This window comes from Carcharodon carcharias, chromosome 10 (assembly GCF_017639515.1).
Source record: "Carcharodon carcharias isolate sCarCar2 chromosome 10, sCarCar2.pri, whole genome shotgun sequence".
In the NCBI taxonomy this organism is placed as follows: Eukaryota; Metazoa; Chordata; class Chondrichthyes; order Lamniformes; family Lamnidae; genus Carcharodon; species Carcharodon carcharias.
The window spans coordinates 51,605,629-51,631,893 of record NC_054476.1 but is presented as its reverse complement, the minus strand read 5'-3'; the positions used below and the strand labels follow the sequence as shown (position 1 = coordinate 51,631,893).

At 41.4% G+C, this 26,265-nt stretch overlaps 1 protein-coding gene across 3 annotated transcripts in view; it reads right to left on the bottom strand.

Moving 5' to 3' along the window:
- The window catches only part of kmt5b (lysine methyltransferase 5B), a 42,686-nt gene extending 30,802 nt beyond the window's left edge, over positions 1 to 11,884 (bottom strand). Inside the window, exon 1 of one of the 3 annotated variants that reach the window (XR_005944195.1) lies at positions 11,536 to 11,879. The gene's annotated coding sequence lies outside the window, so the exon portion shown is untranslated. Of the gene's footprint in view, positions 1 to 11,535 lie in introns of all 3 variants that reach the window. The other 2 variants (XM_041197271.1, XM_041197270.1) reach the window with 2 other exon arrangements.
- Between the last annotated feature and the right edge of the window lie 14,381 nt (positions 11,885 to 26,265).

Genomic DNA, 26,265 nt, shown 5'->3' with positions numbered 1-26,265 from the left:
TAACAGTGAAGTGCCTCGTCAACATTTACTGTTCCTAAGAGTGAAGCGAAGCAATACTAGGAACTGGCAGTAATGAAAACAGTGAATATTGCAAACTGCACACATAAACAATATAGTAGATCTAATGGAAAAAGTAACCATTAAGAGGAGGGATCACTTGGAGATATAAACTGTAAACCTTGAGATTTACAACTGATTAAATTGGCAAGCTTCTACACTTTAAGTACTAACCTAGAACTCAGTTCAAGGTAATCATATTTTTTTGTTACTCTCTATGTGCATTACCATCACTGAATCCCCCACTATCAACATCCTGGGGTTACCGTTGACCAGAAACTGAACTGGACTAGCCATAGAAATACTGTGGCTACAAGAGCAGGTCAGAGGCTAGGAATCCTGCAGCAAGTAACTCACCTCCTGATTCCCCAAAGCCTGTCCACCATTTACAAAGACATAAGTGTGATGGAATACTCTCCACTTACCTGGATGAGTGCAGCTCCAACAACATGCAAAAAGCTTGACACCATCCAGGACAACGTAGCCTGCTTGATTGGCACCACAGTCACAAACATTTACTCTCTCCATTACTGATGCACAGTGCAGCAGTGTGTACCATCCAGAAGATGCACTGTAGCAAATCAAGCATCTTTCAACAGCACCTTCCAAATCTGCAACCTCTACCACCTAGAAAGACCAGAGCAGCAGATGCATGGGAACAAGTTCCTCTCAAAGCCACACAACATCCTGACGTGGAACTATATCGCCGCTCCTTCATTGTTGCTGTGTCAAAGCCCTGAAACTACCTTTCTAACAGCACTGCGTGTGTACCTACACCACATGGACTGCAGCAGTTCAAGGCAGCGATTCACCACCGCCTTCAAGGACAATTCGGGATAGGCAATAAATGTGGCCTAGCCATCAACACCCACATCCCATGAAAGAATAAAAATCTAAAACTATGTATCTATCTTGCTATATTGCCCATACACCCAAAATGCTTTACATTCCTCTGAAATTGATGTCAGCATCTGTATCACATGTTTACTATGTTAAACATTTACTATGTCACACATATGCATGCACAGGAAAACTGGCAGTTCCCAGCAAGTGTTATGTCAATAATATTTTTTTGGGTATAAGCAACAAATTACACCATTTTTCTCCCAAGTGATAAACCTCCATAACCATAAATACTACAATGTCCCATAGATTTGAATATTGTTTCAAATCTGCTTTGCAGACATCATAACACAGTAAGTACTGAGAACTGAGTAATACAAAACCCCTGGAAAGTAAATGTCACTCATAACTAAATCACTTTTTGAATCAATTACAAATCCAGGCCAACACTCCAGTGCAGTCCTGACGGAATGCAACACTGTTGGGGATGCAATATTTTGTAGGAAACATTAAAATATGGTCTTGTTTACCCTCAGATGTAAAAGATCCCATGCCCTATTTTGAGCAGTAGGGGAATTGTCCCTGGTGACCTGGCCAATATTTATCCATCAACTAACCATGCTGTGAGCATATTGGCAGCCGCGTTTACCTTTTCCAGTGAGAACCTTCCCAAATTATATTATTGCTTTTCATAAGCAATCCCTCCAACCCCTCAATCATTTTGGTTGATCTCTTCTGCATCTTTCCAATACCGAAAATACCCTTTTTGTAACGTGGTGACCAGAAGTGCACACACATCAATCACTTAAGGGAATCTCTGATCATTTCCCTGTACCACTCTCCATCCACATCCTTCTCCCTGTTCCAACCCTACCTCCTGTTAGCTGCCAAAACTATCCACCAATTCACTTACAGCTGAACTTTCAAAATCCCAACTGCCTGCCCTTTGACCACAACATCACTGCAGCTACTGGCTTGCTCAATCACACCCTCACCTCCCCATCTGATGTCATGGACCCCCAACCAATTCTCTCACTCTGGCTGTTCCCTCAGTATGGCCCTCATTTCCACTCAAGTCCAAGAGAAAAGATTTGAATGGATATGACTGACAACCGGTTTAGCTCTTCCATCCAGGAATGGAAAGATAACCCCCAGTTTCTTTTCTCTACTGCAAACTGCCTTTGTAAAACCCTCTCCTTTGTTCCCTCCATACCCACATCATTAAGTACAAGGAGCTTATGGACTTCTTTGTCACTAAAATCAAAACCATTCGAGCAGCTACCTCTGCTGCTTCTCTTCCTTCCACTTGCCCACCTGGCCAAAATTCCTAATGCTCCCTGGTCCTAGCCCTGAACTCATATCTCCCTCTCTCTGATCTCCTTTCATCCACGAGACCCATCTCCTGCTCCCTTGACCCTATTACCATGACACTGGTGATCACCCAACTTCCTTTCCTGGTCCCTTTGTTAACTCAGAACCATTAACTATCTTCAGGTCTTGCCCTCTCTACTTTAAATCTGCCATCATTACCTCGCTCCTCAAAACAAAGCCAAACCTTCACTGCTCTGATCTTGCAACTACAGCACTGTCTACAGCCTCCCTTTCCTCTCTAAGGCCCTTGAATGTGTTGTTGCCTCCCAAATCCTGAACCGCATGAATTGAATCCTTCCAATCAGGTTCACGCCTCCGCCACAGTACCAAAACTGCTCTTAAAGTCTCAAATGGCATCCTATGTGACTGTGATAAGGGCAAGCTATCACTCCTTGCCCTCACCACCTGTCTGCAACTTTCAACATGGTTGACTATCCTTGTCCTTCTCTGCCTCTCCACAGGCTTTCAGCTGGATGGGATTGTGTTGACCTGGTTCCATTCTTATTTATCTAATTATAGCCAGGGAATAACCTATACTGGTTTTTCTTCCAGCTTCCTCATTGTTATCTCTGGTGTCTTCCAAGGATCCATCTTTGGCCCCCTTCTATTCTCATTTTCATGCTCTTCCTCATGGATATCAGACAAAAATAGTGTTAGTTTTCATATGTACACAGGCAACACCCAGTTCTATCCCACCACCATCTCTCCCAACTCCTCCAGCATTGCAAATTATCAGCCTGCTTATTCAACATACAGTGCTGGATGAGCAGAAATTTCCTCCAATTAAACAGTGGGAAGACTGAAGCATTGTTATGAGTCCCCATTACAAACTCCAGCCCCGAGCTATCGACTCCATTGCTCTGCTCTCCCTAACAACCATCTGAGGCTGAACTAGACTGTTTGCATCCTTAGTGTTATATTTAAGCCCAAGATGATCTTCCAGCCACATAACCGCACCATTACTAAAGCTGCCTATTTCCACCTCTGTAACACTGCTCAACTCAGTCGCTATCTCATGTCATCCACTGCTGAAATCCTCATTCATACTTTTGTTACCTACAGACTTGACTATTCCAATGCACTCTTGGCCAGCCTCCCCCATTCTATCCTCTGAAAAATTGACATCAGCCAAAATTCTGCTGACCGTGTCCTTACTCATACCGAGTGCTGCTGATCCATCATCCATGAGCTCACAGACCTACACAGGTTACTGTTCAAGCAACACCTTGATAAACTTCTCATCTTTATCTAGTTTTTCCTTGGCCCCACCTCTCACTATCTCTAATCTCCAGAGCAACCATCATCGCCACCATTATTCAGAACCCCTGGTTAGAGATCAAGATCCGCTCACGGGACTCCTGTACTACCTGTCTGGTCCTCCTAGTCTGTTTGACGGTCATCTATCCCCTGTCTGACTACGCAATCTTAATCTGCAAAATAACCACCTCCTGGAATGTAGCAGGTCTAGCAGCATCTGTGGAGAGAAAAACTGAGTTAACGTTTTGAGTCCGTATGACCCTTCTTTAGCTGTGAAGAAGGGTCAGATGCACTCGAAATGTTAATTCTGTTTCTCTCTCCACAGGTGCTGCTAGATCTGCTGAGCTTTTCCAGTATTTTCTGTTTTTGTTTCAGATTTCCAGCATCCGCAGAATTTTACTTTTATCCTGGAATGTAGCTCTCAGCCTTGTGGATGTACTGCAGCGACATCAGTTGCTGCTCAAGGTGGGAAATCCAGAGTTTAGGATCCTCTAGCATGTGGCTGTCTAGGACACAAACAGCACCCTGGAGTTTCTACACAGCACAGGATCTGCATTTGATAGGACTGAGGTGCCCTGCTACACTTCTATTTATTGGACTACTACCTAAACCTACCAGAAATAAAACTTAAGGCTTTATACATCACTTGGCTCCACACTTCATATCTTTCTCCATTCTCACTTAGCACCCAGCTCCATTTGTGTAAATCTCAACATCAAGCCTCTTCTTTTCCACAACTAGTGCAATATGGGGAATCCTTGGAGAGCTTGAGATAAATCTCAATCCCAACATAAAGAGCATTTCTACTGGCTAGGTTAGCTCCTCCACAAGATCAAAATCTTCCAGCACCTAGCTGATAAATACTCCCCCTCATCCGACTAGATTTGTTTGGGTACCTTTATATAAACCAAGCACTCCTTTGAGGCTTAGCAATGCTTAGCAAACTCCAAGACAACCCCCTTAGACCAATTCAGACTCAAAGTTGCAAAAACATAGAATTCTGCCTTGGTGAGAAATGAAGTGCTTAAAGGGAGGCCAAGAATAAGACTTGGTTGCCAGCAAAAGTAGGAAACTAAAGAATCAAGTTTTCATAAATACTGCAAGCAGAAAAATTCAACAGCCAAACAAATCAAATCAAAAGACTTACATTCACATAGCACCTTTCAAGACTTCTGCACCTTTCAAGACTTCTGGACACCCTAAAGTGCTTTACAGCCAATTAAGTGCTTTTGAAGTGTGGCTGCTGTTGTTAATGTAAGAAAAGTGGCAACCAAATTCCACATAGCAAGCTCCCACAAACAGAAATGTAATAATGACCAGATCTTTTTTTCTCACTGATGTTAAGGAATTACTGATGTTGATTAAGGAATAAACATCCACCAGGACACCATGGGTAACTCTCCTTGTTTTTCAAAAGCGTGTTATGGAATCTTTAACATCCATATGAGCGAGTTGACGAGGTCACTGTTTCATGTCACATTTGACAAATGAATGTATCCCACCCAGCACACAGGCTTCAACTCTCCAAAGAACTGGAATTAATGGCCAAATAAAAATTAACTGTGTTCAGGTGTGAAGTGCTGTACACTTCCTACCCTGATGTAAAAAAGAAACAAACAGCTGTTAAAGATAGATCATCAAGGCCACGTTCTCCTTGAAGCCAATCCCCCACCGACTTGATCTGGTCAAAGACCCCTGTGGATCATCATACTCTTGCCATGAGTACCAAGGTGATTTGTGGCATTAAGAAATAATCTTGCCGTAAACTACAAAGCACCTTTGAGACTAAACAATTATAGCATGTCCTCAACTTAAAACTACGGAAGTAACAAGCAGCCTGGACCTCTTCCCAAGATCTATACAAGACCCAAAACAAACATTGTAGCACATCCACAGAGGGAGGGGCAGTGTAACAGGTGAGAAAAGATGAATATAACAGCACACAGTTGCGTCAGATGCCCTATTCTCTCCACTACTGACCACCTGCCATCATCGCCATCACTTTACTCTCCCATTTCCATTGCCCTTTTTTATATAAAAGAAGCTGTCCCATATATAACATCTTTCTTGACCTTAGGATGTACCAAACACATTACAGCCAATAAAATACATTATTGAAATGAAGCCACTGTTGTAATGAGTCCCACCTCTGGCCTCTATAAACCTCTCCCATCAACCTCTAGCCACTGAACAGCTTTAATTGTGTGCTATGTTCATTCACCGTCCCTTTCCCTTTCAAATCCAACATAACCTCTCTCCCCAAAAAGTTCATTTGGTCAGTACACCCATCCACCTCAAAATGCTGTCCCAGCTCTAACTTCCACTTAACTAATGGTACTTGAACACTTTGTTTCCTCTTGGCCTCTCCATCAACTACTTATTTGAACTCTACAGTCCAGTTTGCATCCTGCCCACAGCACTGGGATCATCTTCACCAAAATCAATTATATCTGATGTAGCTACAACCTTTCTTGATCGCTCTGCAGCATTTAGCATAATCAAACCCATCATCCTCCTCTACTGCCTTTACTTCATGGTACCTCAGCGAGGCTTCCCTCCATCATTTGACAATTACTTGTGCTGAAGTATCTCCTGAAACAGCTTTGTCCCAAATTACTACATTATAACTTTAGAGTTCCCCAGGGATTCCCTATTGATCCCCTCCTCTTCCACATCCATCCCATGATTCAGAGGCAGGTTCCACATGCACTCTGTAGATATCTTGCTCTAGCTGTCCAACACCAAGTTCAGCCTACACCTCAAGCTGCCATGACTATGTTTGATATTAAATTATGGATGTCAGAACTTCCCACAACTAAGCATCAGGAAGATTGAGCGAATAATTTCTGGCCAAACCAAATACTTGTGTCCTTGTTATCAAGTCTGTCCCAGCATCAGCATCTACTGTCTCAAGCCCTTTAAGAATTTTATATGTTGCAGTTAGATCACTTCTCGTTCTTCTAAACTCCAAGGAATAATGACCCAGTCTACTCATTTTCTCCTCATAGGACAATCACCCTCATTCCAGAAGTCAGTCTAGTGAACCTTTGTTGCACTCTCTCTAAGGCAAATATATCTTTCCTTTCAGCTAACGGGATACTAGTGATCAGTGCTCTAAGGCTCACTTTGCAAAATTCATCCCATCGTAATCTAAATGTTTACTATAGTGTATACACAACAATCTTTTAATTACAAATTTGACAGCTAAGACTGATTGTTCCCCCTCATTTATATATTTTTTTGGTTACTGCAGAATGCTTCTTTCAATGTTGCTAACAAATTTAGGAATAAGTCAATCTGCCCCCAATAATTCAAAGTGCTGAAACAATTTTATGGCCAGTAATTTAAAATTAAGCAACACAAGTGACATAAGGTACTAAATTCCTACCTTATATCAGCTAATTCGAGTTAAGTGTCTTATAATAAAATCCACCTGTCTTAATTCTAAGGCAATCAAGCCTGAGAACAACCAAATTACCTCAAAGTGAATATTTCCAAGTTAAAAAAAAATTACAGGATTTCGGAAAAGTGGATTAAATTGTTTTCTTTCATGTAATGTGGGCCTGCTGGCAAGGCCAACATTTACTGCCCTTAATTGCACTTGAACTGAGTGGCTTACTAGGCCATTTCAGAGGGCGGTTAAGAGTCAACCATATTGCTGTGGGTCTGGAGTCTCACGTAGGCCAGACCAGGTAAGTAGCAAACCAGATAGGTTTTAATAGTTTCTTGGTTAATAGAGGCTAGCTTTCAATTCCAAATTTATTAATTGAATTTAAACTCCAGTTGCCATGGTGGGATTTGAACCTATGATTATTAGTCTGGACTTCTGGATTACTAGCCCAGTGACATTACCAGTACGCCACTGTCTCCCCTGAATCACTGCTTATTACACTAAATGTATATTTCCTTAGGGGTCACTCCTTCATCAAAGTAATGTGGGAAGTTGTAATGCATTACTAAAGAGTAAACTGATTGGATAATTAAACATGCAGTGGTGAAGCGGAATCAGTGTCCCCCAGTGGTAACACAATCTTATCAGATTAATCAGCAAAGATATTTTATTGAAACTCTTAACAAGTGATCTCCATACATTTCATATTTTCTGAAATTCTCTCTGTATATATTTGCTTTATCAGGATAAATAGACCATATTTCTGTCACAGATCTCCAGCGTCAGCCATCCTTTATGCTTTCTCATGGCACAATGTTGTTTATAACTATACTTCCTCATCATGATCGGACAGTTGTATGTTCATAAACAGAAACCAGGTGAAAGGGGAAGTTTTTTTGAAGTCATAGTTTATATGTTTCTCTAAGTAACAGACGACTGAAGAGGAAGTTTCTCTAAAATTGTTTGCAGGGGTTTGTGCTAATCACAAGCAGTGAACTATATGTCATTCGTTCATTCACTGCTTATAGGGCTTGACTATGCACAAATTCAGTGCTTTTTGGTACATAATATGTCAAGGTTTGGCTTTAGGGGACATCCACAAATGCAGCTAACTTTTTCTTTTAAACTGGAAAAGTTTATTGCTGTTTTCAACATTAATAGTTGTCCCCATCATTAGATATCTTGTTCCACATAGACATATAGCAATTCAATATTTATAATTTCAATTGATTGAGAACAATAAATTCAGTGCATGCTCATAGTATTACCGAACAGTCTAAGAGACCACTTTTAAAATTATAAACAGAAGCTTACTTTGCTGCAAGAATATAAGCTTCTTCATACGTCACACACCTCCCAATTCTCAGATATTGATAACATATTTTTATTCCAGCAAGTTCATGAAAAGCAATTAAAACTCCGATGGCTATAAGCACAACCTATTAACTTTCAAATGTACTTTTTAAGCACACACCTGTTGAAGTTACAGTAACTAAAGAGTACTAAAGCAACATTAAATGATATTTATATGGACTTTGCTCTGAATAACTATGTATTCATTACTATAAAGACATCGCAGTTTATTTAAAGTTAAAAAATGTATAGAAACAGGAGAAAGCCATTCAGCCCCTCAAGTTTGCTCCATTTTCAATGAGATCATGGCTGATTTGCACCTTAGCTCCATTTATCTTCCTTGGTTCCATATCCTTTTTATAGCCTTGGCTAATAAAAATCTATCAATCTCAGGTTTTAAATTATTAATTGAGCAAGCAACTTCTGTTGTATACTGTGTAGGCAAAACATGCCATTGAATTTGCATATAAGGTCCAACAAATAGTGAATGAATGAAAAACCATGCTACATTTCTGATGGGTGCTGGTTGAAGGAGAAAAAATTGCTTGGGCACTGGTAGAATTCGCTATTCCTTGAATAAGATGATGGAATCTTGTACTTCCACCCAAGCAGGAACACTGATTTTTGACTTAACATCTGATCTGCAAGTCAGCACCATTAATACATGCATCAGTCCTGTTACTGAAAGGTCAGTGTGTGATCAAGTCCAAAGTGGAGCTTGAACACAATCTTTTAATTCAGAGGTAAGTGCTGCTAATTGAACTAAACTGACATTCTACATTGAGGAGTTTGTATTTGTTCACCTGCTTAACTAGTATCCAAATTTGCATCCCCAACGATTCAATGTGTGAAGCATGTGCTTCACATTTCATAATCACTAGCCAACTCAACATAAAGGAACGTCAAATAAATGACAAATACTAGGCCATTACTGAACATCAGATTTTCCACAATGATATCTATATAATTAAAACTAACATCTCAGGATGCAGCTTTCAAAATGACATCATCTATATATAAAAAAAGACTTGCATTTATATAGTGCCATTCACAACCTCAGGACATCCCAAAGCACATTACAGCTAATGAAGTTTTTTTGAACTGTGGTCACTCTCAGGGTAGGAAATGAGATAGCCAATTTGTGCTCAGCAAGCATCCACACAGTAAATTTGATAATAACCGGATAGTCTGTTTTAGTGATGTTAGTTGAGGAATAAATGCTGTCTAGGACGCCATGCTATTTTCCCCAAATATTGCCATGGATCTTTTACTTGCACCTGAAGATGCATATTTGGCTTAACATCTCATTTGAAAGATGGCTCAACAGTGCAGCATACCCTCAGTATTGCACTAGAGTGTCAGCCTGAATTATATCTCAAGTCTCTGAAGTGAGTCTTGAACTTACAACTTTCTGTTTCAGGTAAATGCTACCATTGAGCCAAGGCCAGCAATGATTCCTAGTCCTTATAAGACAAATAATGAAGATAGGATATTTGATCCATCACACTCATCAATCCAGAAGGATCCTAATACCACTCATTCATCACAAGCATTCAACTATTCTTTAAATCATTCTAGTACCTTTCCCAAAAGTCAATTCCATGTAATTACACTCTGGATGCATTCCTTACTCTCTGGAAGCATTCCTGAGATCAGTCCTAAATATGCTTCTACGATTATCCTATGGTTTAGGTTGTAGCTGTCAGATTTGTATGTTCTACAGTTTACTCATTTACAAACCAAAGATCTTTTAAATTGTGGTATAAAAAATTGCTCGTCTTTGCTGATAATTAAATCCTCTGTCACAAACAGTCTTGCAGCCTTTCTTGAACGGACTTCAGTATTTAACTATCTCCCTTGCTTTTCAGTGACAGGACACAGCCTTCAAGTTTAAGCATGACTTTCTCAGGCTGTGCTACTTCTGGCTATTGTAAAGTCTCCAAGCTGAATTGGATATTACATACCCCAAATTTAATGTTAACTCAAACTGGCGCAAAATGAGTAAAACACCACACTTTTCATACATGTTCAATTCCATGTTTGCAAAAAAATTCACTCTACTAGGAATCAATTGGTTAAATGCTTCAACTCTTATGTTCTTTATTACATAGCAATTTATTTAGATATTGGTTAGACACATAAGACATTGAAGTACACCTTCAAGAGTTGATCAGATCTACCATATATCGCAGTTTTAAAGTCAGGGATAGAAAGCGATGATATATCCCACATATATTCAAAACATAGCAACACTTCCAAGAAAATAAACGAAGGTCATGGGGAAATTCTCTCCAGCACTCACAAAGTTGGCTCACCTACTGCAGAAGGCGGCAGAAAACACCTTGTAGGCATTGCCCTGTTGTATAAATATTCTAAAAGATCAGACAACATTGCTGACTACACCGTACCATGCCGGTTCTTTACTACAGCGGTTTTTTTTTTACCCTTGACCTCAACACGAATCACAGACGAACCAACGTCGAGTTTGCAGCTCTCTCTCCCCCTGAGATAACTCACCGCCCCCTTCCGACTGAAATGGAAAGGAGCCCTCAGCAACAAAACCTAAAGCTAGTTTCTGGACACTTCACAGCAAGTCAAAAGAACCACGAGAAGGGAATAAAATCCCACACGACCATAGTTTACAGGCAACTGCCACGTTAAAATTAAGAAGAATTTTGAAAAAGAAAAAAAAACTAGAACTTAATTACTGAGTTAGCAGCATTTAGTCCTATTTTCCAAAATGACATGTTTCCCTTCTCCTCCACCTGGCGGCGCGTGTTTCTTTAAAATTGATTAGTCTCTTTAAATCAAGATATATATGAATATATAGATATTTATGACAAGGGTTGTAGAAATGTAAACTTACATCTATCGATAGGACACAGAATAACACAACACGCAAGAACAAAAAAAAATCAGTTTAAGTAAAAAAAGTTACTGTGGAAACAAATTGCAGCTAAAAGGCAGACGATGGGAACTGAAGTTAAAACCGGTTCCATTTTGTATGACCAGGGGGAGAGAGTAAAAAAAAGGGAAAAAATATTCAGGCCGAAAGGAAAGCCTGGGCATAAACTCATCCCCTGCGAACAGGCTCCTTCCCTGGATCCTTCCCCTCGACACTGGCGTCGAAAACAATTCCCACTCGTTCAAGAAGCAGCAGCAAAATAAAAACCAAAAAAAAAGTCGCAAGAATTATCTTGTTTAAAACACACACAAACAAACAAACAAACAAACCCGGCCACCATTTCTCACACCTTCCTTACCCCAACTTGACTGCTTTCTGCGACCAGACGGGGCCAACATCAACACAGAAAAGTCCGAGTTGTCCTTTTTTTCTTAATTTTTTTTTCGGGGGGGGGGGGGGGGGGGGTTTAAAAAAAACACAAACAAACAAAAAATCCACTCGTTTTTTTTCTCCAAATCTTTCCCCCTCTCTCTCGCTCTCTCTCTCTCTCTCTCTCGCTTGCTCCCTCTCTCTTTCCTCAAGACGAGCCGGGAATCTCCGTCCAAATTTGTAGGGCAATTTCTAGAAAATTAACATTATAATCCAACATGGCGGCGGCGGCCGGCGGGCTGACAGCGGCTCCCGCAGCGAGTGGCAAAATAATCCCGCAGCCTCTACCCCCCCCACCCACCTCCTCCTCTCCTCCTCCTTCCCTCAAACAACACCGACCCACCTCTCCCCACCCCCCCCAAAAAAATACAACCCCCAACAGGACAATACACACAGCAACCCCAACAACCAGCCGCCCGCCCACAAACACCCAGAAGGAAAGGGATTTTGCTTTTTTTTTTACCGATTGATGTTTGGAACCAGGGCGCGGCTGCCTTTTTTTTTAATTATCAATTTAAATCCCCTCTCATCCAACCCGCGGATGTATACAAAAAAAAGTCCCTCGCTCTCGCTCGCTCTCTCTCTCTCCAAACAATTCATTTCCCTTTAATATCGCACCATGATGACAAGATAGCTCTTCTTCATGCTCCAGCTCCTCTCCACTTTCCATTAATACATTTTTTTGGAAGAAAAAATATAGATATGTATTTGAAAAAAAATAAACTAGGGCTTATTTTTTTTTTACACAGCATTACAACAGAATACTCCCATTGCTACATTTGGGAACTCGAGCCAACGAAGCCTGGTTATGTTCCGTCTTTAGTGTGTTTTGTCGGGTATTATTTCTCCCTCCCTTCCCACCCAGCCACCCACAAAAAAAAGCTGTTGGTTTGTACTATTGCAAAAGTAAATGAAACCCCTCGGCAGCTGTCCCATGGGGAACCAGGATTTAGAGGGAGGGCCGATCAATTATCACAGCTACGAAAGTCTACCAGAAACAAGGGGTTTTTGTCCTTACGTTATTGACAGAATTAAAATTAGAAGTTATTTCAGAGTCACGCAATTACTGTGACTAAAGAAGCTCACACGCTTAGTCATCGGCGCTACTGTTACATCTTACAGAATGGACCCTGTTGTGGGCTTTAAAGTGACATTGAGGTATTTCAAGTAGGGTTTGGTCTAATTTTGATAATGTATTATTAAAAATAAATATTACCTCTTTATGGTTTCATTATAAAGTTGCTGTCCGTTTTCAAATATTTATTTCATTCATATCTTCCACGATGTGCCTTGAAGTTACTGGAACTAGTTTTAGAACAAAAGGAATAGCCTTTTTCTCTTCCCCTTCTGTACTGAAACCCCAAGTAAAGTTAGAGGAAATCAATCAATGGAGAGGTCGATCGAAATAAATTATTGCATACATTCAAAAAAAAGTCCAATATTTATCTGAATTAGGCAGACAGGTGATGAAGATGCTTATAATGTTGTAAAGAATGGAAGAGAGCCTGAGGATTGAGAGCATTTTAGAAACAGAAAAGGGTGACCAAAAAGATCAGAATCACAATTGATAAAAAAGGGAAAAAAGAATGAGAACAGACTAGCTAGGCATATGAAAGATGTGAAGGCATTGAGAGATTGCAGAAGAGGTTTATGAGAATGGTTCCAGGAAGGAGACACTTCAGTTATGAGGAAAGATTGGAGAAGTTGGGACTGTTTTCCTTGGAGAGGAGAAGGCTAAGAGGAGACTTGATAGAAGTTTTCAAAATCATGCGGGGTCTGGACAGAGTAGATAGGGAGAAACTGTTCCCACTTGTAAACGAATCACGAACCAGAGGGCACAGTTTTAAAGTGGTTTGCAAAAGAAGCAAATGCCAGGTGAGAAAAACATCACAGCGAGTAGTTAGGATTTGGAATGTACTGCCTGGAAGTGTGATGGTGGCAAGTTCAATTGAGGCATTCAAGAGGCCATTGGATGATTATGTAAATGGAAACAATGTGCAGGGTTATGGGGAAAAGGCAGGAGATTGGCAATAAGTTAAAATGCTCAGAGAGCCAGTGCAGACATGATGGGCTGAATGGTCTCCTTGTACACTGTAACGATTCTGTGAATATAAAAATGTAAGAGCTTTTAAAAGGATATAAAAAGTAGAAACAGTAGAAACCTTAGAAACAGGAAAAATGATCATTTTTATCATGAGGAATGAAGAAATGGCAGAGATGTTGAACAAATATTTTGTGTCTGTCATCGCAGTAGAAAACACAAATTACTTACAAGAAGTAAAGAGTAACCAAGGGACTAACAATAGCGAGGTATTTCAAGTAATTAATATCAGCAGAGAAAAAGTATTCAAATAGTCATTTAGTAGGTATTGCTGAAAAAAGAGATATGCCTAAGCTTTTCATCTTGCACTCATCAGGACACTCGCAAGGCGAAAACAACAATTTATACCATATGCGAGAAGAATGCCGATTGGTTGGAAAGTGGCGTTGCCATGGAGAGTGCATCACTGATGGTGACTGACAGTTAACTGTCATGCATTATTTGAAATTTAAACCAGGCAGCATGACCCTGATTGGTCAAGGCATTTCTCTGAGAAATGAATCAGTGAATGGCTGCCACTTATTTTGTTTAGCTGAAACAGGCACAATGTATGTACATATTCTTTTTGTCTGCAAAGGACAGGGCCCTGTGTATTAATATATGTAGCTTCCAGTATAAACAAATACCTCACACTGCGAGCCTGACTGACAATCTTAAATTGGTTGTCAGCGTAATTCTTAGCACACTGAGGATTATTTAGCAAATGTTGTTCAATCACGGAATCACATCTAATGTTGGACACTGTGCTTTGAATTTTGCAAGCACAGGCTGGTTGGGTATGGGCTCTATGTTGCAACCAGAAACTGAGACATGCTGTTTGGTACAATCCGAATGGTCTTTGGGATATATAGCCTACATACCTAGCATCACATTGGCACTGAAATTCATATACCACATTATTCATTTGTGTGATAGGCAGAGTGTCTTTTTGGCTTGATGGCACCTGTTAGTGGCAGATAGCACTGGTGTTGCTACAGTTGAAACAGCTAGCTTCAACTGTTGCTCAAATTTTTTAGATACCTTGCCCTTCCAGGGTAATCTGAGGTAGACTGGGCATTTTTCAGGGCTATAAGTGATGGCCTTAGCCCTGTTCATGAGTTTGCATGATATACAGCGTGAAATCATCTTATTAGGGTAGCCATAATCCTGCAGGATGACTTTGATGCACCCTATTTCAGCATCAAGCTTGCATGGTGAGCAAATGGCTTGGGCCCTATTTACAAGGTTGCTTTTAAGACTAATCTTGTAGCGTGTAGAACTATAAGAACCCAAAGTGTATACTGACCAGTGAAGACCTTGTTGTAGACCATGGTAGGGCACATCAAAGAATTCCTGAAGGATAGCAGCTGCACTGATCAGATCATTTCACACCGTATATCACACAAACACATGAACCAGCCTGAGGCCGTCACTTACAGCCCTTAAAAGTGCCCTGCCTACCTCAGATTACCCTAGAAGGTCAAGGTATCTAAAAAGTTTGAGCAACAGGTGAAGCTAGCTGTTTCTTACTGCTACTATGCAGCAACAACACAAGTGGTGTTCACCACTAACAGGATGCTGTTGTCAAGCCAAAAAGACATTCTGCCTATCACACAAATGAGTAATGTCATATATGACTTTCAGTGCCAGTGTGATGCTAGATGTGTAGGCTATACATCTCAATGACTGGTGGATCGTATCAAACAGCATGTTTCAGCTGCTGTTCACCACGGGTAAGGTACAGACCATACCCAACCAGCCTGTGTTTGCAAAACTCAAAACACAATGTCCAATATTAGATGTGGTTCCGCCAACATTTGCTAAATAATCCTCAATGTGCTAAGAATTATGCTGATAACCAATTTAAGATTGTCATTTGGGCTTGCAGCATGACACATTTGTGTGTACAGGAAGCTACATATATTAACACACAGGGCCCTATTCTTTGCAGACAGCAAGAACACGTACATACATTGCACCTGTTTCAGCTAAACACAATAAGTGACAGCCATTCTCTGACTCATTTCTCAAAGCAATGCCTGAACTAATGAGGGTCAAGCTGCTGGTTTAAATTTCAAACAATGCATGGCAGTTAACTGTCAGTCACCATCAATGGTGCATTCTCCATGGCAACACCACTTGCTAACCAATCAGCACTCTCTTCACACACAGTATAAATTGTTGTTTTCCCCTTATACTGGTATTCTTGTGAGTATCCTGATGGGTGCAAGACGAAAAGCTTAGACATGTCTGTTTTTTCAGCAATACTCAAGAAAAAGCATTAGAGAAACAGAAGGGACCAAAAGATGACAAATCCCCAGGATCCGATGGCCTACACCTGGGGTTCTGAAAGAGATAGCTGCACACAAAATTGGGTACACAGGTATGACTTTCCAAAATTCTCTAGATTCTAGAAAGGTCCCAGCAGATTTAAAGTTAGAAAATGTAACACCGCAATTCAAGAAAGGAGGGAAAGAGAAAATGGGAACCTACAGGTCAGTTAGGCTGACATCAATTGTTGAGAAAATGCTGGAATCTATTATAAAGAAAATGTTAACAATACTGTTATGATCCCAGCTGAGATCCACCTGGACAAGCCTGATCCCAGTTTGACTTTTATTTGTTTGTTTAGATACGTGGAGAGTAGCTACTGAACTGAGTCACAGAAGTCAGCTGATGGACTTTTAACAAAAGAATAAAGCATTTATTTAACATGAAAAGATGAACTATATTACAATACTCCTTCACCCACATCTATATCTTTACAGATATGTATAGATTTGTAAGGATAACACAAGTTCCAAAAGCTATCATATACTTTAAGGTTCTCAGTGAATACACAGTCCATGTAAACCAATAGGCACCCTGTGGTCAGACACATCATCACATGCCCATAGCAAGGAGTTACAAACCTTCAATTGTCTCACTGGACCTTCTTGCCTCTTGCAAGCTGTTCTCATTTTAAATCTGTTCTCTGCAGCTTTTGCCTCTTTTAACTCTGATGCTTGGAGCCTTTCTCTCTGTCCCTCACTCTTAACTTCATTAACAGGACCTTTTTCAGGTTCCTATCCTTCCTTTGGCTATAAGGTCTTCTTTGGATTTTCCTCTCTTTCATTCCCCTGGTTTTTTCTTTAGCTATTATCCCCTTTGCTCCAGCCTCTCCTGGCAGTAACTTTCAAAAACCAACTGAATTCCACAGCTTCCAAATCAAAACTGAAACTTAAAACTGCTGTTTCTTTAGTTTTTCTGTGTGTGTCTGCGGAAGGGACCTGTCTCTCTGGACCCCCTGTTGTAAGGCAACAGTCCAATTCTTCCACCCTGGTTTGTTTACCTTAGCTTACAATTGTAAAAACTCTCATTAGAAATGCAGGCACCTAAAACTCAATTTGACCTTTTCTTAATGCACAGATAAAGTAATACAAATCAAACTTAAACATTAAAGCTAAAACTCATTCCTAACACTCAAGAAATAAAATACATCTTAAACTGTCTCTATTTCCTAATGATACACTTAGAAAATCATAGTATGATCATACACAGTCAACATGGTCATACAAAAGGAAAATCATGTTTTAGAGTTATAGAGTTATTACTGAACAGATAGAGATTATTTGGCCCATTATGTCCATGCCAGCTCTCTGTAGAGCAATGTAATCAGTCCCATTACATTGCTCTATACCCAAAGACCTGTAAGTTAATTTCCATTAAGTGCCCATCCAATTTCCTTTTGCAACTATTCACCTTCTACACTTCCACCACCCTCATAGGCAGTGAGTTCCAGGCCATTTGCTGCTTTAAAAAGTTTATCCTCGCATCCCCTTGCATCTCTTGCCCAAACCTTAAACCTATGTTCCCTAGTCCTTGTGCCATAAACTAATAAGAACAGCTTTTCTTTGTCTACCTTATCTAAATCTGTCATGGTTTTGTACCAAGCTATCAAATCTCCCCTCAATCTCCTTTGCCCCAAGAAGAACAACCCCAGCTTCTCCAACCTAACCTTGTACCTAAAATTCCTCATCCATCCTTGGAACCATCCTGGTAAACCTCCTCTGCACCTTCTCAAGGACCATCACATCCTTGCTATAATGTGGTGAACTGGATGCAATACCCTGGTTGTGACCTACCCTGGGATTTATTAAAATTAAGCATAACTTCCCAGTTTTTGTACTCAATACTTCTTTTTATGAAGCCCAAGATGCCATGTGCTTTGCTAAATACTCTTTATGTACATGAACCCCCAGGTTCTTCTGTCCCTGTACACTCTTTAGAGCTGTGCCATTTAGTCTATATTGCCTCTCCCATTTCCTTTTGCCAAAATGCATCACCTCATATTTCTCTGTATTAAATTTCATTTGCCACTTGTCTGTCCATTCTGCTAGCCTAATTGTGTCCTGTTGCAGTCAACTGATATTATCCTCACTGTCTGCCACATCCCCAAGATTGGTATCATCAGCAAATTTTGTTTGTTTTGACAAGATTTTTGAGGATGTAACTTGTCTGGTAGATAAAGCGAAAAGAGTGATGTAGTATACATGGATTTCCAAAACTCATTCAATAAGGTGCCATGTAAAAGGCTATTAAGCAAGATAAGGAATCATGGAGTTGGGGGTAATACATTGGCATGGATGGAGGACAGGGTTTACCTGGTGGCCTTGCCACATGGCAATATTGGCCACTTAAGGGCCTCAATCAGCTCAAGGGCTGGCAGGACATCCTGGGCATCTCCAATTTTACTGCCCCACTCAACTGCCAACCCGTTTCCAGGGTGGGGGCATAAAATTTCAGCCTTAGCTTCTAACAGGATTTGGAATAGATCTGGAAGCATGGCATTCCTGCTTGACTGAGAAATGTTGCACAAAGTGGAGACTGAAATGAAGAGATTGACTTTATCTCCCACTTATTGTTACCTTCCTGTAAAAAAACATTAGTACAAGTAAAATTCATTAAATGAACATTCATCTCATGGATGTTTATGAAGCCTTCCTGAGTATAGATTAGCTGCCATGTTTGATTAAGTAAAATCAACAGTGACAACACTTAGTCATTTGGTGGTACAGAACTTGAGTATTTCTGGAAAAAGAGACCTTTTAGTCAAAGCTTTTCATCTTGCACTCTTCAGGACAATTTGCAAGAATACCAGATGTAAAGGGAACAACAATTTATACTATATGAGAAGAGGGTGCTGATTGGTTGGCAAGTAGAAGATTGTTACATTTGGTATTCTTGCAAAATGTCCTGATGACTGCAAGAAGAAAAGCTTTGACAAAAATTTTCTTTTTTTCAGCAATAGTAAAGTGACAACACTTCAAAGAAATTGGCTGTAGGGTGGTTTGGGACATTCTGAAGATATGAAAAGTTATGCATAAATGGAAGCTCTTTTTTCATTAAAGCTCAATGTACTTTAAACCATCTTTTCGATGAGATATTAAATTGATGCCTCACCTGCCTGCTCAGGTGGATATAAAAGATCCCAGGAACAAGAAGTTCTCCTACATCTTGCCTAACATTCCTTTCTCAACCAACATCAGATCAATTGGTCATTCATCCCATTTTTTGCTCTAACAGTCCCTCAAAGCAAGCAGGACACTTGTCATGGAGTACCGTGACAAAAGCTTGCACGCGGAGTCTTTTAACACGGGGAAGCTGTTGTGCTGTAGCTACCGCACAGTTCCAGCTGACTAGAAAACTCTCCCTCTCTTATCGCCTGCCATAGGTAATGGAAGGGGTTATAGGTTGATAATCAACCTGTTTGGCCATGTTCTGAATGTAACTTCTGTGGCCATCAAATTCTGGGGTAGGACTCAAACCCACAGCTTCTGATTCAGAGTTAGGGGCACATCCACCGTGCCACAAGCCCTCCTTCATCCTATTTACTGTCCATATAACATTGTTGTGCATAAATTTGATTTTTGCCTATAAAACAGTACTTGCATTTCAAAAGTAACTCATTGTAATGGGCTAAGATATAAATTATAAGGTGTATAAATGAAGTTTATTTTTTCATGTCTTCTTGTGTGCTTTCATTCCTACTGAGGAGCATTTCTTCCATCAGAGCAACATTTCCATTTGTCACAACTGCCAAGTAGCCTTTGCAAATGAGAATGCCAATATCTTCTCATTTATGCTTAATTATTGGTAGTTTTGTTTGTGAACTCACATTCACTGGGAATTCAGTTAATATTGTCTAAATTCATTTCACTTGGGATCTTAACAGACACAATTAAAGATAATCACAAATGAGGAAGAGCATCTGACCCCTCTTAATTTATCCATCCAGGATAAGCTTGCATTCACCATATTGCAGAATCTCATTGTTTCTTAAATAATTCCAGGGATTTTTCCTCCACTCCACTGCCTGGAAGTCTATTACACATTTTGAGTTCCCCGTAGGCTGGATTTTATGTGTGAAAATTAGGACTGTTGCATATGCATAAAATCTGCCGTGATGACATTGGATTGCTCACCCTACATCAACAGGCTTGTTTCCCATGACATTGAAGTCAGGCAGATGCTGAAATCAGCAACCCGCCTGCCATTTTTTAAAAATCTCAATAAAGGGCAACTGAGCTTGCTAACAAACCAGCTGATCTGAATAATACGTTGTCCATGCCATAATGCACTGGAAACATGGCCAATGGGAGTTATGTTTTCTTTCAGTTTTATATTCCATTAGGTCATTTCCGGAGGGGAACATCCAGGGAGTGTTGCAGGCAAAATTGTGCATTGCAGCATTTGTGGTGAACATCGTTGTACGCAATGGGAATAGTCCATTCTGTGGGAGGCTCTTCGTCCAGTGAGGAGGAGAGGAGGAGAAGGAGAAAGCAGTGGGCAGCTTGGCAAGAACAGGTGCATCCTTTAGTCCAGCAAACTCGCTTACCTAAGGCTGAGCACGCGGAGGGGAGGCAACAGCAGCTACCAAGCAGTCAGAGGAGAAGGCACTATCTGGCCAATAGATTCTACTGACAAAGGCTTACATACTTGCAAATGATAAGACTCCAGCTGTCCAAAGAGACACTTATAGCAATCTGTGACATGCTGGGCTGCTGACACTGCATCTAATTGTGAAGGTGGGCACCCCCGATGCCTGAAGCCTTGAAGGTCACAGTAGCCCTGAATTTTTCCCCCACAGGGTCCTTCCAAGCATCATTTGGAGATCTGTGTGGGATCTCCCAGTCGGCTGTGCCTCAGTGCGTCAAGGTGGTGCTGTTCAGGCGTGCCAATGAATTTATTTCAATTTATTGATGACAACACCAGTCAGGCTGAAAGAACTAGAGGCTTCAGCAATATTGCCGGTTTTCCAAAAGTGCAGTGCACAACAGACTGCACACATTAAATTAAAGTGCCTTCTGAACTTAAAGTGCCTTCTGGACATTCAGGGGCATTCGTAACAGGAAGGGATATCATTCCCTTACCATGTAGCTGGTATGCAACTAAAGGCAACGTATCCTGTAGGGCTTCACACACTATTGGACAGCTATGATGCCCATATACTGAGGCACTCCCAGGTGTCAGGGATGTTCAATGGACCACACCTTTGGATTGTAGGTTTCTGGAAAGCAGAGGATAACCTCTAAGGAGATGGCTGATGACACTGGTACAGAACCCATAGATAGAGCCTGAGAAGAGGTACAATGAAAGCCACTCATCCATCAGGGCCCTCACTGAGCAGACCGCTGGTCTCCTCAAAATGCCATTCCGATATCTTGACAGTTCATGTCTGCAATATCCACCTGCGAGAACATTACTTAGTGTCATGGTATGCTGTGTGTTGCATAACCTGGCCTTGCAGAGAGGGGAAGCCCTGGCAGAAGATGATTTAATGAAGACAGCCCTGTCCTCTGATGATATCTCTGATGAGAAAGGTGAGCCATGACAACCAGGTGTGCACGCTGGCCCATGGGAGAGTCAGGATGCCAGGGAAATTCACTTATAATAAGAAGATTCCATTAGCAATGTGTCTTCAACACAACCACCTTATTGGCTCTTGCCACCTTCACGTGTTATCACCCTCTTATGAACACCAGGCATCTGCTAAGGGCTATCTAGAGTCAACAAGTAATGTCATGCAGAGGGACCCACATGAACAAAAACTCCCTTAAAACCATCTAGTCCATCCAAATCAAAACCATCACATCACAACAGACAATGCAGCCAGAGCTTGATGTTCAAAGACCATTCATTTAATAACATAATTGAATAGCAGCAATCAGAAATCAGATATTAAAATCACCAATGTAAACCCATGTGTATCTAATGTGATTTCTTGACTTCTTTTTAGGTGCTACACATGGTGCCACACCCCGCGCCCCCCACCCCCCCGCTGCCAGCTATGCTGGAAACAGGCTACCCTTATGCCCCTTTGCTTGAGACCATGAGGTCCCGGCATGGTGGACGTCTCCTGCACAGTGGCAGGAGGATCATCTGTTGCCTCAGCACTCAGAGGCATTTGTTACAACGGCAGAGAGGCAGAGGAAAGTCTGTTCCCATCAAATGCACCCTGAGAGGTGGCCCCCGATGGCAGCAGCAGCTGTTCCCTTGCCGCCATCTTGGCCCTCCGTCCATTTGACCCTCCCTGCTTTTCTGAAAGGAACCAGAACCTGGATGTCACTCAAGTCTCCTCGCCCCCACTCTTGACCTGCTGCTGGACACTGGAGCTCAGACACTGTTATGACTGATGAAGTTGGTAAAGCGGAATTATTTAAAATTCCCAGAGGGGTACTTTAAACAACTGTCATAACCTATAATTTAAATCGTTATGTTTGAGACTCTAAATTCAGGAATCAGACCACCCGTTCTTGAAGCTTTACATTAAACTAAATGAAACATTTTATCATTTTACACAGGTTAAAATATATATACACATAGCTCCAAATTACTATTATCATAACTTTTAACAAATTCCCAAAATAATCTCCATTAAAGCAACAGCAGCCCAGAGACTTAACCAAATACCAGCCAAAGCATTTTCGCCTTACAAATTCAAAATTCAAAATGAAGTTCTTTTCACTTTGGTTCCTGTGGAGACTGTTGGAAGCAAGCAATTGCCTTTTGATCTTACATTGCCTCTGCTCTGCACATCCAAAAACTGCTAAAGTTATGCCTACCACTGCCCATTGAATATTACTTCTCATTGTATCAACAACCTCTGAACTAAACCTCTCTAACAGTAAAACCTTTTTCATATTACCATTTTTATTAGTAATATAAACATATGGTTTGGTATCTGCTGGATCGGTATCATTTTTCACCCCACTTCTTGAATGCTCTATTCAAAAAAATGCAAATGCACGCTTTCTCTCTTACATATCAAAATTAGTACACATCAAAGCACTCAGACTATCTGGCTTTAATCCAATTAAGACACATCCACAGACTAAATCTCTATTTTAAAAGAAAACTGTTTTCCAAAATATTATATACATTAATAGCTTCATGACAGACACAAGGTGATGGAGTGCAAGTCAGCACCCATACACAGTATCCCATCAGTGAGCTGCTGGGTTTGGCCCTCCACGACTGTCGCCTGTCTTTCATTAAAGGAAACCATGCATTCTGCAGAATGTGCCATCACACCTCTCATGGCCTGGATGAATTCCTCCATGTTCATGCTAGTGCATGCAGCCCCTCTGGAATCTCTGCCACATTGCCACATACCTTGTGTTATACATCCAGCATCTGCTGTTTGATGGACAACTCCAGAGGCTCATCATCAGACTCGGGCCCAGCATTTTGGTCGCCTCCAACAATCCTCTGAGTTCCAAAGGCCTGCTCCATTTCAGCCTCTGACAGCTGGTCTTTTGACTGTGATGTGTCCTCACCACTGTGAATCCCTTAGGGCTGACTCATACATACCCACTGAGGTGCGTGTATCTGTGCAAGTGCTGGATGCAGAGCAAAAATGTGATGCTGCACCCTCTGCGGCTCTGTCCTCCTCCTCAGAGGTTAACGAGGATCCCTCAAGATTTGTAACTGGCTGCTGATGTTTGTCCTGTGGTGAAAATGAAAACAAGGAGACTGAGGGGCATCACCATCATTTGAGGTGATCTCAGAGAGACTTGCTATCTCAGAACACACACTGGCACCATTAGGAGATGGTAGGCAGTGTTTAGACCCTAGACCCTTCCACATTCAGACAGACCATCTTCCTGAATTGTGTAGGCCTCCACAGTCAAAAGCCATCACTTCCAAATTCCCAATAGCCTTCCCAATTACTAAGACAGTTGCCCTCACCTTCCCCAGCCCCCATTAAGCACAGGTTACAGGAGAGAGCAATGCATCATTGGAATCTCACCATGTCGGGGCCTTTCTCCAACGTCACCTCAGCCAATGGATTGGCTCCAGTAATGGGCCTCCAGTTCCAGGATCTCCTATTCTAGCAGGGTGAAGTGGTCAGACCTACCAGGTTGGGCTGACCACCTCGGGATGCAGGTGGTCCTTTCCCTGTCATTGTGCACCCTCTTCTCCTGGAAATGAAAAAGGACATTGCCATGACTGTGCTGTGCTGCATTAATGCCTTCAAATGTATGGCCAACATGCACTTTGTTGGGGACCAAATCGTGTAATGCTCCTTGCCAGCTATAAGGTGTTGCACTTCAGAATCCACCCTTGCACCCCAAACCCCCAGTTGCCATGCAGGATGGCATGCCGCCTTCTACACTTGGGCAATACAATGGGTAACCCCACATTTGAGCCACCCCACACCCTTCCATCTAGATCCATCTCTGAAATGGTTAGACACTCACCCTGACAGATCTCAAGAGTCCATTGAGCCTTTTCCGGCACTGCAGCCAGGTTCTCTGGATGACTCCATGGCTGCTGACCTCCACTGCGACCTCCATCGAGGCTGGTTTTGTCTGGCTGGGAGATCTTCTCTACTCATCTTCCAGCATGAGGACCTCCCACCTGCCACATACAGCCTGGAAGAAGACTCGCAGGGAATCATTATCAAACTGTGGAGCCATCCTGAGCAGCTAGTGGGTTCATTTTCTCCTCTTTCTGTGGAGAGACAAAGAGAGTTATAGGGCTGAATCCAAGTCTTGCTTGAATAAACACCAGCTATTCATAAGGGGAGTGGGTCAGGTGTATACAAATGTCCTTTCCTCCCTGGCAAGGCACCTAAATGATTCACTGCTAGCATAAAAAGTCATATACATAAGTCTTCTTGGGAAAAAGCTTCAGCCTCTGTAGTATAATTTCTGGTGCAGCTGCCACAGTCCCATGTCAGGGGTGCCTTTAAATGGGTGGCCATGATCAACTTCCAGTTCACGGCCTGATCCTTCTTTCCCCAGACGACCATGCCCAATTGGGCAGGCTGACAACCCTTCCTCTGTGCTGTTGGCTGGCTCCCTAGATGGCCATTAATTTGATGAAAAATGGATTATCCAGCATCTTTCAAAGGTGGGAATGGGAGTCAGTGATCAACCCACTTCTGGGTCAGAATCACACCCACCACTGAACAATATAAAATTCACCCCCATGCGTGAATAAATGTTTCCTAATATCAGTCCACAGATGGTCTTTTACTAGGTTAAACCTGCATCCCTTAGTCCAAATCCTGCAGGTTGATCTAAAGTATTAGGCTGGAGCTTGCAGGAGCAGGACTTCTCATGGTGCATGCTGTTAGTTAGACTTCTTTCTGCAGCTTTCAGCCCCTACATTTTTTGTGCTTTAACTTGCTGCAAATAATTCCAGCTTCTAACACATGGCAACAGGGCATCTGGAACCTCAGTGAGGAGTGGAGACAACTGTACAATCTCTTTAATAAAAACAGAAAGTGCACAGGTCTGGCAGCATCTGTTCCACCATTCAATTTGATCACAATTGATCTGTACGTCAACTCCATTTATTCTCTATTGTTCCATATCACTGACAACCTAATCTTAGAAAAATTTATCAATCTCAGTCTGAAAACTTTAATTGACTAAGCATCTAAAACTTTTTGGGGAAGCAAGGGTACCAGATTTCCACTAAACCAGTGTGAAACAGCGCTTCCTGACTTCACTCATAAATGGCCTAGCATTAATTTTAAGCTTATGCCCCCTTGGATCTGCTATGTCCTGGCAAATTTTCATTGGAAAGTGAGCAGTAGTTGTAAAGATTTGAAGAAGTGACAAATTCTTTGAAGAAGTAACAGAAAGGGTAGAGAAGTGTAGTGTAATAAATGTAAAATATTTGGATTTCCAAAAATCGTTTGTTAAGATATAGCATGGTAGATTCATAATGAAGATAATATCACACGTAGTCAGGGGGCAAGCAGCAGAATGGATAGCGAGCTGGCTATAAACTAGAAAAGAGACAGTAGGAGTTAAAAGGTAATTACTCCAATTAGCAAATGGTGGGTGATGGGTAATTGGAACTTAGTTCAAGTTAGGACATGGGCAGTAGAGTTCTGGATGACCTCAACTTTACAGAGAATGGAGTGTAGGAGGCTGGCCAATGAGGCATTGGAATAGCCAAGCCTAATGGTTACAAAGGTATGGGTGAATATTTCAGAATGGATGATGTTACAGAGGTAGAAATAAGTGGTGTGGACACATGGTCAATGCCAAGGTTGCAAACAGTCTGGTTTAGTCTCAGAGA